This window comes from Tauraco erythrolophus, chromosome 3 (assembly GCF_009769465.1).
Source record: "Tauraco erythrolophus isolate bTauEry1 chromosome 3, bTauEry1.pri, whole genome shotgun sequence".
NCBI lineage: Eukaryota > Metazoa > Chordata > Aves > Musophagiformes > Musophagidae > Tauraco > Tauraco erythrolophus.
In genome coordinates this window covers 72,754,357-72,768,016 of record NC_141467.1, presented here as the reverse complement: position 1 = coordinate 72,768,016, position 13,660 = coordinate 72,754,357, and positions in this window count along the sequence as shown.

The following is a 13,660-nucleotide window of genomic DNA, read 5'->3' as shown; positions in this document are numbered from 1 at the left end:
CTATTACATAAAGTGCCTTTTATGTATGTTAAATACTATTTCTTTACTCTCTTTATTACCTCTGAAATAGTTTTGTCCATCTGCAGATCTCCATTGGTGATTGATGACTTCCTTACAGCCGTTGGGTCTCCAGTGTCAACCCTGTACTCTCTTAGTTATCGTACCGTGCCTGTATTGTCACATCCCATGTCTCTACTTTCTGAGATACACTAAGTACAACAAAGATGCAGGCAGATAAAGAACAGTTAGTTGACACAGAGAAAGCCTGACAAGCCTCTAGTGCTGAGGCCTTGCAAACTCAGTTCAAAGCTTATGGCCTGTTACTAGCAATGGGAATATGGTATTGTGGGGTAACAGAGGCTGGTGAGCAGCTGCAGCTGGCTAGGGGTGGTGGGAGAGGCTAGCAGAGGCAGAACAGTTTTTTTCCTGTTTTGCTTTCCCTTCTCTAGCAGCTAGAGGGGAGTGGAGTTTCATCAGAGCTCCCGAAGCCTGGGATGTAGAAGAAAAGATGTGCCAGGGGAAGCAACCTGGGCTGGAGCTGGTGATTTCAGTCAGGTGCTGCCCCTGTGCTTCGCTAGGATCAGAGCCCATGCTTAGCAGTGATCTCGGTCTGTGAGAAAAACTTTAAAAACGTTGAAAAGGAAGCTTTGTAAGTAATGCTTCTTTAGCTACCTGTTAGTATGGCAAAGACTGCGTGTTTCAGCTGTGAGCACTGGGGTTGTTGCTCATGTCTGTTTTGCTTTGTTTACTTTTTCTAAAGTACTTTAATTAACCTGCTAGCAGGAGTCTTAAGATGGGCAAAAAGCAATCCTACTCATCCCTGTCTCTTTGACTGTTCTCTGCCTAAACATATATTGCATCATGGCATTAGAAAGTTTTGATTAATCTGATCAGGATAGCAGAATTTAAAAGCGACCCCCCTGATGCTTCCACTCAAGTCATTGCTGTCTTGATGCTCACTGCAGTGCTCTACAGGAGTCCAGTCCCTGGGAATACTTGTATAACAGTGGACATCTGTAGCCGCTGGCAGGAAGAGCTGCCTTTGAAGAAGGCCATTTCTGTAAACTTACATCTTCTGGTGCCTTGTAGTCTCTGCAGAGTAGTCTAGGGTCTTGATATGTCCCCTGCATTTCCTCACACAGGTTCCCAGGAGCGGAGCTGTACAAGGGCTTGCCTATAAGCATCTTTAACTAAGCTGTCCTGTACGTAGGAGCCAGTATTTCCAACCCAAAATAAGGGTTGGGGTATGAAATAGGCACAGCTTACGCTGGCTGAAGTCCATCTTGCACTCTATTTGCTGTATTGCTCTGTAGAAGACAAATCCCTTCAGCACAGCTGAAAAGTGTTTTGCCTACATCTGAGGAGTCTCGAGAAGCAGGCTGAAGGCAGAGCAGAAGCCCCCAAATCAATCACTGTTTTTAACTAATCTGCTGACTCTTCTCTGCACTTTGATTACTGTTTGCAAAGCTTAGTTTTATGCCTGAACATAGACAGGCTTCAGTCCACATGAGTGGATCACACGCTGCTGCACCCTGTTTCCATAGCACCACTCAAGTCTGTGCTAGGCAGTCCCTGAAAAGGCTTGCTAAGCAGCTGACGTGCATTCGGGGACGATGAGCATCAAGAGTAGTACCAGCCCAGTGTGTGGGGTAGGGAAGGAGCCTTATTTAGATATTGACTTTCCTGTTGCCAGATGTCACTGTTTTGGCGGAAGGAAAACAGGCAGTTTTACTGCAACACACTTTACTTGGAGCCATGAGCTCTTAAAAGCACCATTCATGCTGTGTGTTGCATCTCCTCAACAATCCACTTGCAGTGTTGTGGTACAAAACATTTTTTTTTTTTTTTGAAGGGATTTGATTTTTGAATAGAGAATAGACCTGCAGTGAGTTCTTGTCTTTCTCTTCTCCCAGGACCACTCTGGTGCCTGCCTGGCAGGCATTTGTTTTACCTTCTTGTCCACTGGGTTGTGACAGCCCTTGTGGCAACTGCCTAGGCAGGCTCTTCAGGTGCCACGTATCTATAGTGCCCTGAGGAGGTACTGTATGGACCCTTGAGCAAGGGATGTGTCCTAGATGTGTCCACCTGCTGTATATAGAGCATTGCCATGTAGTCCGTCAGCACCTGCGGGGTCACTTGAAGGAGCAGGTAGCAGAAGTTACTGCAGAGGATCCCCAAAAGATAGCTGTGTGGACATCTGAAGAAGGCCAGGTGACGTGTCTGAAATGGCAAGCTGGGGTTGTGCTGCTGCCTGCCAAGCAGTTGGTTATCCTTGCTCTTCTTACTGAGCACAGAATGGGTCCAGCTCCCTACTTCTTCCAGGTCTCAGGCCATGTTTGGACCCCTTGCATGCCATTTTCCTCACCAGCTCCTGCTCCAGGGTGTGTGAGGACCTTAGCCCCAAGCCTGGGCTGGGGATACACACCTCAAACCCAAGTTAAGAATGTGTGGTGGCAAGCTGCAAGGTGGTGGCAGCAGCATTTCTGAGGAGTGTGATGGCTCCTTAATAATAATACTGTATTGTAGTTCTCTAGCTAAAGTGCACACTTGGGGATTGACAAGTGGGAACAAGCAGTGTGCAAGTCAGTATTTGGACTTTCCCCTCTTCAATATCCTGGTCCAGTTTTTATCTAGCAATGCAGAATGAAAAATTGTGAATTGCATTATTAATAGCTATTTAAGCTCTGAATTATGCTGAGCTATGATGTGCCAAACCTGATGTAACAGTAACCTGCTGGGTGTCAGCTAGGCCAATCCTTAAGCATAAATTTTGAAAAGTTTACCAGGCTAATCCATTAAACAGAACTGATCCATTAAGCTCGGACTTGAGCATGACTGGTACTTAGAGTGGTTATGAATATATTTTTTTTGTTTGATGTTTACAGTTGTGACATGGGGTGTGTGATAAGTTAGCTTGTGCCATAGAGAATGACTCTAAACTTAGATTTTGCTTAGCAGTGCAAAGCTTTATTCTTGGGATTTGTAGTGGTGTTGAGCTCCAGGTGAAATACCGTGAGGAGGCAACTCGTAGAAACCGTGCAGTGCAGTTCTGAAACAGCTGTTCACTAAAAACAGTGGAAGTATACTTTCCTTAAAAAAACACAAACAAACAAACAACAAAAAACCCACCAAAACACCCACCAAAAAACCAAACTCAAACCAACAAAACCCACATAAACCCACAAAAAAACCCTTCCTCTTTCCTCCCTCCCCTAACTTTTAGAGCTGAAGCTCAATTTCCTTCAAGACACATCCTTCAAACTTTCATTCCTCAAGCCCATGGCACTTCTTCCCTCCCCCTGTAGTTTCCGTCACATTGGCTGTATCAGAATCAGGAAAAAATGTCTGCCCATCTTTATGTTCATCTAAGTATGTATTTACAGTTTTGTCCACTCTTGTATATTTCGGTAAAATAAATGATCTAACTTGTTCTGATTACTTTGCTGTGAAATATAAGTGAGCAGCCTGGAGATCAGTTTATCCAAGAATGCTGATGTTTGGGAAAACTTACCTTTGTGTCAAAAGGACACAACTAGATCATGTATAAATATATGAATACTGCTTGGAAATGTTGAGAGATTAGTACTTTTATGATCTGAGGTCAGTACTTTTCTGATTCGAACCTGTGTAGGCTGTAAAAAAAGCAAATACGGATTGCCTATAACATCACCCAGAGGCAAAGAGTGATGTCTCATGTTCAAAGTCTGACCTGATGGAAGGGGGTATGCTCAAGTTCTTCTAGGACCTGGAAATCCTTGAAAGCTTTATCTCTTTGTGGGGAATCCTCTATGGACAAACTTCCTTGACCCTTTTCTTGGCCTTCCTCTGCCTTTGGAGTGATTGGTGTTTTGTGACTGTTGATTTGTGTGACAGCAGTATCTCTATATACTAACAGTTTAATTTAATTTACTGTCCTAGTCTGGCTGGGAGTAGGAGCAAATGTCTCTTAACAGGATTTACTCGGTTCAAGCAGCATTAAAAGTCATTCAAGGACATATCAATCAGTTAAAATCTCAGAGTACTTATTAATATAATAGGAACAGCAGTGGTCATAATACTTTAAAGCTAGATGCATTATCTGCATTATATTAGAAAAAAAAAGCCAGTCAGTGCAGTTGGTTTGTTAGTGAATTGCTCCTGGTTCATAGCATGCACAGTTAAGGATTCTCCTTCATCTCTTAAATGAGATTAAGAGCAGTGCAGAAATATTCAATCCCCATGCCTTGAGTTTGACCAGTTTACAGCCGTGACAGAATGCTATTCAGGTCCGTTTGCTAGTGATAGCCGTTGCTCCAAATCAGTTTGGAAGCACTGCGGGAATTGGTGCTGCCCAGCTGGGCATGCTGTGTAGCAGTGCGGGCAAGTAGCAGCTAGGCTCCATGTGGAACAGGACACTTCAGGCACTATGTGGCTGGATGGGTGACTGGTAAAATGCTGGTCTGTAAAGGAATAGATAATGTGTCTTGTTTCATGCTGCAGAGAAAACAACACAGCTTACTCCGTGTTTTCAAATGAGAGATGCCCAGTAACAGTGAACTGTTGCATTAGTATGCAAGAGTACTTTATACCAGCAATCTGTTGGTGTGCCATTAACACTCCTGTGTTGGGTCTTACTTTCTTAAGTTTAGGTGGGCTTACCAAAATTCTGCAGTGGTGAGAAGTGTAGATGAATAATATGGGCTTGTCTTCATTATGGGCCCATCTGCTTGGACAAGCTATGTAACTGGCTCGATGTTGGCTTTTAAATACCTCATAGACAGGCTGATTCTCTGAGGGGTTTGTGGCAAAAAGCATTAATATTCTAAAGGTGTGATTTGACTGGATGGGGAAGGAGGATCAGGACCATGTTCTTATGACTTGAGAGGTTTCTGGGGCATATATAATTGCATATGTACTGTATCAGTGTGCTTGTGCTGGCTAGGCAGGGTTTTACAGTTTCATGGACATTTCACACTGTTCTTAGATAAGCCAAGAGCAAAAATGTTAATAGGATTTCGTCACAGCTTACTACTTGCAGTGGCTTATGTTGGAGAAATCATACATTGTGTTATGCAGTTACACTTGTTGGACAGCACCAGTCTAAATCTTAAACTTGGTTAGTCAAAGCCTAAGAAGGGAAGAGAGGATCAACCTGGTGGTTGCCGTCATCAGAATCATAGAATGGTTTGGATTGGAAGGGACCTTAAAGATCATTTAGTTCCAAATCCCCTGCCATGGACAGGGACACCTTCCAGTACATCAGGTTGCTCAAAGTCTCATCCAACCTGACCTTGAAGACTGCCAGGGATGGGGCATCCACAGCTTCTCTGGGCAACCTGTTCCAGTGCTTCACCACCCTCAGAGTGAAGAGTTTCTTCCTTAGATCTAATTGAAATCTACCCTCTTTCAGTTTAAATCCAGTGCCCCTTGTCCTATTGCTACATGCCCTTGTAAAACGTCCCTCTCCCTCTCTGATATTGGGGGCCCAGAGCTGAACGCAGTATTCCAGGTGGGGTCTCATGAGAACAGAGCAGAGGGGCAGAATCACCTGCCTTGACCTGCTGGCCATGCTTCTTTTGATGCAGCCCAGGATATGGTTGGCTTTCTGGGCTGCAAGCGCACTTTTCTGGCTCATGTTCAGCTTCCCAGAGCACAGAACTGACTCCCCCAGGGCTTTGAAGGGCAGGCTAACATCACTAGCTGAACTGACACGTTTGGAAGCTTTTGTGCCAGCTTTTGTCTGGACTGAGGAGCTGTGCTAGGAGAACCCAAGAGTAGGCACTGGGGAAAGTTGCTGGAGGAATAAAGAAAGCTGCACTGGAGTGGGTGAAGAATAGATTAGAAGAAGATAAAAAGAAGGTTTAACTTCAGCCTAGTTTGCCTGGCCTGTTTAATGGATTGATTAAAAGGTAAGAGGAGGGGAGGCTCCTGCTATAAAGTAGCTTTAGCATAGTGACACTGGTAAGTAATTTGTCTATGTCGAGCTTTTCTTCGTAGACAAGAGCAAACTCTTCCTGCTGCAGAGGCATACATTCACTTGCCTCCTGGGGAAGGGGGAGTCAGGGAGAAGTGGTTGGCCTTATGAAACATATTTGCCAAGAGCTACTTCTGTGTTAAAGGTCTGGAATCCTGTGTCAGGCCCAAGAAGTTGCTCATTCGTTCTTCTTGTGAGCAAAACGTAAGTCATCCCTGCCCCCCCCAATCTGGCCCAACTGGACTGGTCAGCTGCCTTTTTCCTGCAGACTCCTAACTGAGATCAAAATAGCCTCTACTGTGCTGAATGCTCTTGCCTTACTTGTCAGCTGTCATAATACTACTGTACACCGGGGAGATGAATGGAAGTGCGAAGTGTCCTGTGAAGTACCTGTCCCTACCTCAGTTTAGAAAGTATGGGAGAAAATTGAACTTTACTCTGTCAGCAGGTAGTTATTTGCAAATCTAATTCACAAATTCACAAGATGAAGGACTGGCCACTGACCTCCACTGGGGCAGGGCACCAGGGCTCCTTGTGTTCCTGAACAGTCTCTTCAGGGTTGCAGACCTTGGAGGATCTGGGTGATCAGCCTGTGACTTTGTACAGCCATTGCCTTAATCATAGAATAATTGAGATAGGAGAGGACCTCTGGAGGTCATCTGGTCCAACCCCACTGCTCAAGCAGGGCCACCTAGAGCCAGTTGCCCAGGACTGTATCCAGATGGCTTTTTAATATTTCCAAGGATGGATTTAGTGAAATACCCTAAACCCCATTGCTTGTGTCAAATTGCGTGCTGCTTGGTTGCTTAGGTGCTTCTGTACTTCTGTCCTTGATGGTAACTGGTGTAAACTCTGTGCTACACCAAATCCAGGCACGAACTTGGTAATTACGTGGTGGGAGCTAGTGTGTGCCTCAAGCATTGAAGAGTGTTTGCTGGTGTTATTAAGGTATTGCTGAGACTACAGATGGTGCTTTTTTTTGGTGATTATCCTTTCAGATATCACAGTGTGTGGTGCAGCCTAATATGTAATCAAATCTGTTTTGTTCTTAAAACTTCAGTATCATTTTCATGGTGGGACCTGATATTGTGGAGTGGGAACGGTGGGCTTTTCAGAAATGGAAGCTCTGGGGTGCAGTGTTGAAAGAGGGAGGTTTGCTTTAAGAGTGCAAAAGAGTGGACTTGTCTTCTGAGGGAGGCTGGGAGTTGCTCCAATCAAACTCACTCAAGTAAAGCTTTTAATTAGATTGCAAGGTTACATACTAAAACTTTGTTTAAAACAATCCTGTTCTGCACTGCAGCTTTTTCTTCTTAGTATTTTCCAAATGTCATCTGGCTGCAGCTCAGCACTGTTTCTCCAGTGTTTTTGACAGGTTCAGTCTCTTACCAGGGATTGGCATCTCTAGAGAATGGCAGCATAACTGGGATAAGCAACTGTATTTCTAACTAAATACATTCTTCTAAAATCTACTTGACAGTGTTTTGACTCTGTTAATCTCATTTTTAAGTGTTCCTCTGTATTTGTAGAGTTTGGTCTGACTTCTCCAAAGGCAATGCAGTACCCTACCTGATTGATCACTGGTTCTCGAGTGTTGGCTGCTGCATCCTTTGGCCTGGACTCTTCCCATAGGTTGGAAATGCTTTTCACCTGTTATTGCTTTGACCACTATTTGAGACACAAAACTTTTCCATAAGTCAGGGATTTCTGCCTAACAAAATTCTTAGTAAGTGCTGGAGCAGATGTCTTCAAAAGGTAGTGGAGAACCTGTGCAAATACAGAGCCTTCTGTCTGATACGAACGGGTTAAGAGCCTTACTGTGGTATCAGCTTGTCTAGCGGCAAAATGTGCTGGAGTGTGTATCTGCTCCCTCACAAGATCTCAGGAAATTAGTCTGAGTTTCTAATTGGATTGGGAGGAGAAGAGAAGAGAACTGCAGCCTGTGCTAAGACATGCGTTAGCTAGCTGAGATGCTTTGGGCTGAGACTTTGGTTTAAGAAAAGAGCAATACTAGCAACCCCGTAGTCCTTAACTGTAACACTCAGAAGTGTTTGTGTTGGAGGGTGATACATCAGGAGAATACTGATCAGTTTAAGAGGGTTTTGTTTGTTTGGGTCTTTTGGGGAGTATGTTTCTGTGGGGTTTTTGTTGGGGTTTTTTTTGGTTTGTTTGTTTTTTGTTTTACTATGTGTAAGCAGAGGCAGGCAGCATTTAGTCTTAAGAAAATGCTGGTGAAGATATTTCTATACAAACAACCATACTGGACAATGCTGTTGCATCAGAGAGAGCTAGTCCTAGAGAAAGCATGTGGGGGGAGGCTGAAGTAATGAGATTTTAATATGGTAGTGTTGAGTTGAACTCTGCTAGAAGGCAGTAAATGCCTAAACCATTAAGTCACAGTCTGCTGACCATTACTAACAGGGCTGCAGAAGCCTGTACTCATACTGTTCAACAACTGGTATAGCTGTGCACCTCCACTCATGTCATGCACAAATCTCAGGGGCTGAAAGATCTATCTGCGGTTAAAGGGAGGGGAGAAAGTACAATGTGGAAATAGGAGCATGAACATACTAATATAAGGCTTGCTTAGTGTTTGGGCTTCTATGCTATTGCTTCATGGCATCTTTCTCTCTTAGTGCAGTTTTAAGGCCTTGAATCAGGTGCTGAAAGGCTTTACTCATCTGTAAACTGGTAAGACTTTGAAGATCAAATTGATGCCACAGAACCTAGATTGGCTTAAGATGCTTAAGTAGGTTTATAGCTCTTAAAATGGCTTATGGCCTATAAAACTCAGTTGCAGTGGAGCGAGGAGGTTGACTGTTGCTGCCTGATTGGGATCTATCTGGGAAAGATGGGGGTGGAGGAAGACCTGGCTGGAAGCCTTTACCCCAGCGACAGTGACTGCAAGGCCTCCAGTCAGTCTTGCCTGTTAGTAGCCTGCAGAAGATGCCAATTCAAACCAGGTATAGGCTGAGCAGGCATTTGAATCTTAACAATTAACCTTGAAATAAGATTGATTTTTTTTTTTTTTTTTTTTTTTTTTTTTTTTTTTTTTTTTGCTATGCTCCCAAAGCAGCAAGCGCCTCTTCCCCTCTTTGGCAACAAACTCTTCCCTTCATCTTCCCCCATCCTCTTCTGCTTGCTGAATTAAGTAGTGGAGTCATGGTAGGCTTGCCTAAAGTATGGGCTGTGGTGCACAAGTTTGGCATCCAACCTAAATGATCCTATGATTCTATGATCTCTGTGCTTATGCAGGATGTCCAAGATGATGAAGGTGCCTACATAGCAGCAGGACTGATTTGATTAGGCACAGACCTTGTGGATTGGTTATGTAGGTAGTTTTATCCAAAGTATTGTTTGGAGCTTTTCATGGCGTAGCCTCTGCATTCCTCCAATCCAGAGACATTAATGGTAGCCTTTTCATTTTGAATTTAATTCTTTGTATGAAACGCTACTAAATACATAGCTTAGTTTCTTCAAAACCCAGAGATGATACTCAGTTGTACTTGAGCTGGGTTAGGTTTCTTTAGGGAAAGAGAGATCTAACTTTTTCATGTATAATAAACTATTGTTCTGCTAGACCTGAACGTGGGAAAAGCAGCTTCTCTGCAAGGCTACCGTAACATCTTATCCTTGCTTAGCTGCCAACAAGGTGGAAGTGCTTTAATACTGTATTGCCTTATGTAAATTGCTGCTAGAGCCTTAGCCTTAGGAAGCTACAGACCTGGGTAGCAGGTGGTATCTGAAGAAAGAATGATGTCTGAGACTAGGCAGGCAAATATCTGGTTAACAGTGTTTGCTCAAACCTAACAGCTTTTCTAGGTGTGCAGGAAGTTCCCTCCCTTATGATTCATGATGTGCACAATCTGTTCTGACTGTTGATGCTAAATAGTGAACCTGCGAAAGCTTTAAGCATGCTCTCTAACCTTAACAGAGGAGATTACAACATGATTAATGGTAGGAGTTGTGATGGTAATGCTTTGCTGAGGCTTGTGGAGCCTTCCTGAGCCACTCTGTGACGTTCAGTTGAACTTGTCAGTAATTGGTTCAAGCATCCTTGACAGGAATTGTCTACCTTCATCCCAGTCTCTCACGCACCAGCTTCCAAAATGGCATGGATGGCTTGAGTACCAACCTCTCCGTTTGCCCTTAACACTCAGGATAACTAGTTCTTGTACTGAAGAGCAAAATCCTCAGTTTTAGCATCTTGCATAGTGAGCAAAACGCCACTGCTACTTGTCTCTGGAGCAGGTGTGTCTTTAGGCTTGAAGATCTCTTTAGGTATGGCTTGCAGCTGATACCTGCAGTAACAATCAAGGTACACCTGTAACAATTGAATTTGCTATGCAGGGCAAAGAACAAAGATACTCAAGCATGCACAATAACTACTCCAAGCCACATAACAGAAGTCTAAACTTAAGCTTCAGGTCTAAAATGTATGTCTAGCACTGAGAAGGCAGGGCACCTCTAGCAGAGTATAGCTGTACAGCCTCAGTTCCACCACCTCAAGCCAGCTGCATGAGCTCTGAATTACTGTGAAGAGTGAGGAGGAGGAAGGCCATGAAGCGAGATACTTGGGTCATGGGAGGGCCCTTTAGAAAGGCCTCATAAGGAGCCTGTTTTCGTAGTGTAGAGAAATCTTGATTCCTGCCATTGCTTAGCTTTGTTCAGACTGTTGAGAGCTGCTAAACTCGTCAAAAAGCATCATGCTGCAGAGCAAAACCTTTCTTTTTGGTTCCATGTGGCTGCTGTGTGTCATCCCCATCCTGCTTTGGTTCCTTGGGGGCCATCTAATTTGGAAAGTCTCTGGGAGAGAAATTCATTCCTTCTCCAAATTCACCACACTAACAGCTAGCAGGGCCTCTCTTCAGACTGCCTTTAGTCAGTATGAGGAGAGTGCTATCTTGCTCTGCCCAGAATCTGTGAGTATGCTAAGGAGCTACTGGGAAAGAAGTGGATAAACTGACTGTTATGGCTGGTGGGGGAGTACTTGTCTTCCCTGAAGTGGATGAATGAGGGGTGACATAGCCTAGAAGTTGTCCTACAGCAGGTTGGGAAGGGTGGACTGCAGTCCTTTCTCCTTACAGCTGGATTGGCTTATGCTTCAATGTGAAGTGCACCAAGCTTCCCTAGATGATGAGGAAGAAGCTTGCTCAGCAAGACAGCTTCCTTCATCACCAGGTAGAGTTTGTAGCTGAGAATGAACGAGGAGCAACACTCCTGTAAACTCTTGCAGGTAAAAAAGCAGGAGGCAGCTGTGTTTAGGTGGCTTGTTTGGGAGGCGCTATAGCAACCTGACTGTATGGCCACTGAAAACTAAATTAATCTGAGTAAAGAGGCTAGTTTGAAGCAAGGATTACTTGCGTGGCCCCTCTTGGCAATGATCTTAGTACAGTAGTGTTTCTAAAAACTAGAGAATTGTCTCGGTTAACTTCTGGGCTCGCGCTCAGGCTATGCATAAGCCAGGGCAAAAGCAAAATTTGGCCTCTCGTGGAGGCTCAGATTTGTAATTCAGCAAACCTTCTCTGTAGGCTAAAAGTATGTTCTAGCGGTGGACAATGTCCTGTACTTGTCTCTCTGACTACACTGTAGATGTGTTGGAGACTTTGGCCCGTAGACACTTGTCTGTAGCGATGACAGGCCAGGTCAGCAGTCTTAGACTGGCAATCCAGTTGTCTCTAGGGACATGAAACCAACTTTTGCATGATGAAGATGCGGGAAGAGTACCAGATTTTTTTGGATGGATGATACAGATTAAAACTGAATGCAGGGAGTTTCCTGTAAATGACAAGAACGTTAAGTGTTGACTCCAGTAAACACCCTTGGCCAGGAAATGGTATTCCTGATTGTTAGCAGTGGGTGAACGGATGTTCAGAGGTGGTTTTTTCTCCTATTATAGCTACTTTGAGTTGTCACAGCCTGCTAGTATTGACTGGTATTATGTTGAATGAGTCTCTAGGGTTGGGAAAAAGTCCTAGGGGGTAGCCTCACCTTCACTCTTTCTGTGCTGGAAAAGCTATGGTAGAAAACACCCAGCTCTTCCAGTATGCCACGTCTGGTAACTTGTCATTTTGCCTAATCCAGTTAGTACAATTACTGCCTGAGCCTTTTGTGCAGAAGGCAGTCCCTGTCTGCTGAGTTACACGAGGGGAGGCTGCAAAGCAGAATCAGTAGCTGATTCATATTAGTGTGCTTGGTTAATAGAGATATTATTACTGTAGCTGTGTTACACTTCTCTCCTGCCTCTGGATGCTTTAGCTGGAATCTGTGACCAAAGTTTTGACCTTTATCACGTGAACTTTGCAGTATTTCTGGCAGATACCACAGCCACGTGTCAGAAATGCAGAGGGGCATTATATTTTCTTCTTTTCAGTGGGTTTGGAAAATAGCAGTGTCCTGTGCTTCAGGCTCCAGCACTCTCATTGTTACGAGCCTGCAGGTAGTCTGCACCAGAAACCAATGTAGGTCTACAGCCTAAAGGAACTGCTCTTTAATTAGCTGGAAAGTCTGTTCCTCTGCCTGCGGACTGCAGTGGAAATGAAAAGTTAAAACTTCACAAGTGATACACTTTCTTCTTGTGTCTCCAGGGGTACATTGCCCAGGCTTGACTTGGGTATGCTGCAAGACGCTCTTGCTTCTGCAGCTTTGAGCAGAGGGTGGTGTAATGTCTGTGATCGGCTCTGTCTTAAAACATCACTCTTACCGTAGAGGAAAAGATTAACTTCTGTTTGATTGTGCTTCTCTGTGTGCAGGCAGCAGTGGAGAGCCCAGGTGAAGGTGTGGGGTTGGGAGGAAGTAGTTGGTCAGCTGTAAAGGTGATATACACTGCTAGTAAGCTTGTGTCTTCAGTGAAAGCAGCTGACCTTGGAAGAAAAAAAAAAGTAGTGAAGTGCTGCAAAACTGTGCTGAGTGCCTCTTTTAGCTAAGAAGCACTTAACTTTTCCCAGGGCTAAATCTTATACCCCCAGCATGAAGTCAGATGGCTTACGTAAGTTGATCTTCCTCTATGGTATACGTGTCAAAACATAAATACATTTCATCAGGACAGTGCATTCCAGTGTTACCAGTTCCTGGCTGCTCTAAATGACACTGGCTAAAGCACTAAGGACATAGGGCAGCACACTTCAACAATCTTTTTTTTTTTTTTAAAAGAAACAACCAACACTCTCATACCCAGATATATTTAGCCTCATGGGCAAAAATCCTAATGTACATTAGCACATTCATTAGAAAACTTAGGTGGTGTTTATAGCACAACCTTCAGAAATGAGTGCTGCTTTCTCCTGTTCTGAGTTCACACTACAGTGTGATACCTGGGCAGCAGAGACTGCGCTCTGGCTCCTGGTTACTACATTGGTGGAAGCAGCTGGAGAAATAGTTACGCGTGCAGAATTTTCCATTAATCAGAGGAAAAAGTCCTATACAGATGGTATATAGGATAGATTACGGCTAGTAATCCTTTTGTGTCCTAGAAGATTAAGGATATCCTGGTGTAGCTGCAGTCAGCTGACTTTTTTTTATTTAAATGATCGAAAATTCTTGATGCAATTCTGCAGAGGACCAAGGCTCTTCCAGAAGCCATGAACAGTGCTCTGTGAATGTTTGTTAAAGGAACGGTCTGTTTAAGTCCAGCCCTGATTATAAATTTACTGGAACTTAACTTTTTGCCATGTAAATAGCAGCAGCTACAAGATGGCTAAGAAATCACTT